General features: G+C 48.5%; 1 pseudogene; it reads left to right on the top strand.

Moving 5' to 3' along the window:
* LOC141567722 (DNA replication complex GINS protein PSF2 pseudogene) lies at positions 1-650 on the top strand (annotated as a pseudogene).
* The last annotated feature ends 4,099 nt before the right edge of the window (positions 651-4,749 follow it).

Genomic DNA, 4,749 nt, shown 5'->3' with positions numbered 1-4,749 from the left:
ATGGACACGGCCGAGGTGGAGTTTCTGGTTGAGAAGGAGCTGGTGACTTCAGTTTGAACTTCAGTCTGAAAAAGATCTACCTCATGGTGGGGGGCGGGGCGGTGGAACCTGGGGCCCTTTAACTGGCTCACCAGTGGAAGTGCCTCTGTGGCTGGCGATTAACCAGAAACAAAGACAGAAATGTCAGGTTGCTTCCCCCGGAGTGGATGGATGTGGATAAATTGGAGATTAGGGATCATGAGCGGAAGAGTGAACTTTTACCCCTATGCCTGGCCCTTACTACATGGAACTGACCCAACTCCTGTTAAATCATGCTTCAGACAACATCCCGAAAGCAGATGAGATTTGGACCCTGAACAAGGACGTGTGGGACACTTGCATAGCCAAACTCTAGGTGTCTGCTGCCAGCTTTGTAAGGCAGCAGGGAGATGCATGCCAGGATGGATACCTGGGCCTTGATGGAGATCAATGCCAGCGGGGCTTTCCTCGCACAGCGCTCAATCACGTGTATAAACTCCGTACATACCTTCAACCTTCTGAAATTGCCTGGTCTCACGACTTCTAGAGAAAGACCTTTGATCTGTAAAGGCCTGGTGTCTGCTGGCAGGAGGCTTGCCGGGCGTGACAGAGGTACTCACAGTTCTGGAGTTCTAGAACCATTTTTGAATGTAAGAAAAACGTGTAATGAAGCAAGGAATGGATTCATAACATTGTTGGAAAGCAACAGGTTTGCGCTTAGTCCTCGAAATTTCCTTTAATTCCACGTCTATCTCTAGGAGCCAGCTGTTTTTTTTTTCATAGGGGAAAGGAAAAGCTTTGGCTTTTTGGCAAACAAATTCTTCCTTGCAGAGCCTCAGGTCTCCTGCATGGGACTACTATGTTTCACGGAATGTTCAGTGACGTTAGGTATTGCTTTTAAAAAACAGAGATACAGTAGGAGTGGTGCTGTGGCCCAGGGCTTTTTTTCCCTTGATTCTGATCTCTTGGGCTAAACTTAGAATTTACTGAGGTTGCTCACAGAGGATGGCAGATGCATGGCTAGTGATATTGACTGGTGTTGATCATGTAAGCCCTGATACACAATAAAGACGGAATCAATGCCCTCCACCTCCTCCCCCCTCAAATTCCAACCTCTAATCACGTAGCTGGCTGCCCACCTTTAGATGCTTCCCAAAGGTCACCTCATTAACCAGCCCCCACCCTTAGGTGCTTCCCAAAAGTCATCTCATTAACATAAACTCAAATGTGGTTTAAAAGGGTTTGTCATGAACAAAAGACACATTTAATCACTCTTACTACTCAGGAAATTCCAAGGGTTTTAAGAGTTCTGTGCCAGAAGCAGGGATAAAGACCAAATATATATTTCGTATTATAGATCACAATATCATAGCATGCATAGAGTTTTTTGATGCATTTCAAAACAAGCTGCAGAAACCAGTACACTTTACCCCTAAACCCTCCAACAAGCAAATCATTAACTAGAGTTCCGTGTTCATTCACAGTTGTATTTTTTTAATGGGGTGACTTGTACTTACTGTTAATGCACAAATCTTAATTCATACGTTTTGAGAAAGGCCTCCCTTGTGTGGCCCTTTCCCCTTATGGTCCTCAAGCTGAGGCATTGAAAATCCTGGTATATTGTCCTGTATGGAATGTCCCTTCTGATTCATCTCTTCCTTTGTGGATTCCTTTAGCTTGGACCCTTCTCGCCCGTGTTTCGCATAAACTGGAAGTGTGTCTAGGGCAGGGCTTCTCAGTACTAATGGCATTGTGGGGCCGTCCTGTGCCCTGTAGGACGTTGACCAGCAACCCTGGTTTCGACCCACTGTTCCCAGCACTGTCTCCTACCCCCAGCTGTAACAATTAACAATGTCTCCAAACATGGCCAAATGTCCCCTAGGGGGACAAAATTGTCCCTGGTTGAGTAACACTGGGCTCAATGGTTGTGGTGTGAATTCCAGGTTTGTTCCAAAAGCTGTGGGACCCTGGTGGTGATGGGGGTGGCCACCTCCAGAGGTGGCCAACAGCCAAGGGACACAGATAGTTACACTTGGATTCTCCTCTTCCCGTCTCAAACTTCCAACTACTTGGCCTGAGGATTGGCTTTTAAAAGCTGTCCAGGGGATTGTGGTGGGAAGCCAGGATGAGAACTGGTGACTTCAAGCCACTGTTGATTAAGCATTTACAATGGACTAGGAAATGTTCAAAGACACCTTTTTTTCTCGAGCCCTGTTGATGCCAACAGCACAGGCTGCCAGGTTCAAATCCAAGCTGGGTGAGTGATGTCAGCCCTCTGTACCTTAGTTTCCCCATCTGTAAAGTGGGGATAGAGGGGATAATAATCTGTAAAGTGGAGATAAAGTGCTGACCTTATAAGGTCATCCTGAGGATTAACTACTGAGTAGTGTGTAGATCTCTTGGCCCCGTGCCGGCACTGAGTAAGTGCTATGTAAGTGCTTGACAAATACAATAAAACTATGACTGTGTTTCTTGGAATGACAAAAGTGTCCCTGATTGTGCTTGTACGTTGGCAAGGTGTGTCGGTTCCCCTGAGCTGGGAGAGAGCTTGCCACATCAGGGATCAGTCCCAGGTCACAGAGGAAAAGTGGCCTTGGATCGATCCAGCTCCCACTGTCTTTCTACTCTGCTGGCTGAGAGGCACGGTCCCATCTCCTAACCTTGGTCCTTGCTGTCCCCTCTAGAGTCTTTTCTTCTCTCAGTTCCTCCGAGTTTGCTCAGATGTCACCACCTCAGTTTAAAGTTGCATTTCAACTCAACGCCCACTGCTGGTCTCCTAGTCCCTGCCCTGCCTTAGTTTCCCCCATGACACTATACTGACATGTTTATCTTGAAAGCGCTCCCTGTGGGATAGCCACATTCCATTCATTATTAAGGCTGTTTGATACTGTACTCATATTTTTAAAAGTTCATTTGAGAAAGGAGGGGTCTTTTTCTCCCCCACCCTTTTTTGCGCCTCCCCCCTACCCTGAATCTGTTTCAAGCCGTTGTTTCTCAGTCTAGTTGTGTAGGACACAGCTCCCTGGCCCATGCTGGTGTTATGAGCCTTGCGCTCCCCCACACTGAGGCAGGTGGTCGTCAATCGTAGGTCAGCTGTTCATAGCAGCACACAGCAGCTCACTCGTCCTGCCGGCACTCACGCTGGCTGTCGGCCACTCACGCTTACCACCAGCCGCTCATGGTGGAGGGGTCTTTTTCTAACGGACACAAATGTGCTGTATGGACGGACCATCAGCTCCCCTGTCATAACCTCTTTTCCAACCATGCTGACCACCTCCAGGTTCCTTCATCACACCAGGTATGCTCCCAGCACAGAGCACTGTCTGCAACCCACTTCCCCCATCTCCACCCAGCTCACTCCTTCACCTCCTTCAGCCCTCTGCAAGCTGTCACCTCCTCCAAGAGGCCCACCCTGACCACCCACTTAAAACCCCCTGGTTCACTTTTAGCCCCTTCGCTTGACTTTAAGTCTTCTTCCTAGTACTTGTCACTCCTTGCCATTGATGTGGTTTTTAGCTGCTTGTCATCTTTCCTATAAGTTTCCTATGGCTGCTGTAACAAATGACCACAGAGGTAGCGGTTTAAAACAACACAAATTTATTATCTTACAGTTCTGGAGATCAGAAGTCCAGAGTGCTTTTTACAGGGTTAAAATCAAGGTGTTGGCAGGGCTGGTTCTTTCTGGAAGCTTCAGGGGACAATCCATTTTCTGGCTTTTTCTAGCTTCTAGGGGCCACCTGCATTCCTTGGTTCATGACCCCTCCCTTCATCTCCGAAACCAGCAGTGGACCACCTTCAAATCTCTCTAGCTCTGACCGTCTGTGTCCATCACCATTTCTCCTTCTCTAACTCTGATCCTCCTGCCTCCCTCTTTCACTTATAAGGACACTGTGGTTACATTGGTCACCCAGATAACCCAGGGTAATGTCCCCATCTCAACATCCTTAACTTGATCACATCTGCAAAGTCCCTCTTGTCATGTGAGGTCATATATTCACCGGTTTGGGGATTAGGACGAGAACATCATTAGGGGGCCATTATTCATCCCACCACAATACATTCTCATTTTTTGTTCATGATGGTATTCCCAGTGCCTGGAACAGTGCCTGGCATTGCATAGGCACTCTGTAGGAGTTGCCGAATGAATGAATGAATGAATGAATGAATGAATGAATGAATGCAGACATGTATGAATGAATGAGAAACACAGGAAGCAGGAATAACAGGATGGATGTTTGGTGGAGCAGGTTTTTAGGGATTGAAGGACAAGAAGGAAGTGCCAGCCCCAGAAAAAAGTGGGGCAGTTCCCCTTGCCCAGGATAGGAGGACGATGCAAGAAGCAGGGATGAGCAAGACAGGCTGGGCAGACGCAGGCGGTAGGTGGGAAGATGAAGCAGTGATTGGGTCTCCTGTTCCCCCACTTGAGCCCGCCTTCCGCCCACCTACTTACCTCCCTCGGGGCTGGGCCAGGCCTCCCTAGAGCCACTGGACAGAAGGGAGAGAGTGGAGGGGGGGTTTCACAGGGATGCTCAACTGGCACAGCTGGTTTGGCTGGTCCTGGCATCTTGGCAAAGAAGAGTGTTCTGGGGACAGGTTGAGGATGTTGCTGGGAGCACCCGGGAGGACTGGAAGACGTGGGGGAGGGGTGTCTCCTTTGTTTACGCGTCCATCCCTGTGGACCTCAGACTCCCATTGCCAATACTCTTACCGCAGAACCTTCACTTGACTCTG

This window comes from Rhinolophus sinicus, linkage group LG11 (assembly GCF_036562045.2).
Source record: "Rhinolophus sinicus isolate RSC01 linkage group LG11, ASM3656204v1, whole genome shotgun sequence".
Lineage (NCBI taxonomy): Eukaryota > Metazoa > Chordata > Mammalia > Chiroptera > Rhinolophidae > Rhinolophus > Rhinolophus sinicus.
Note: the sequence above shows the minus strand (reverse complement) of the source record. Positions and strands in the feature narration are given on the sequence as shown.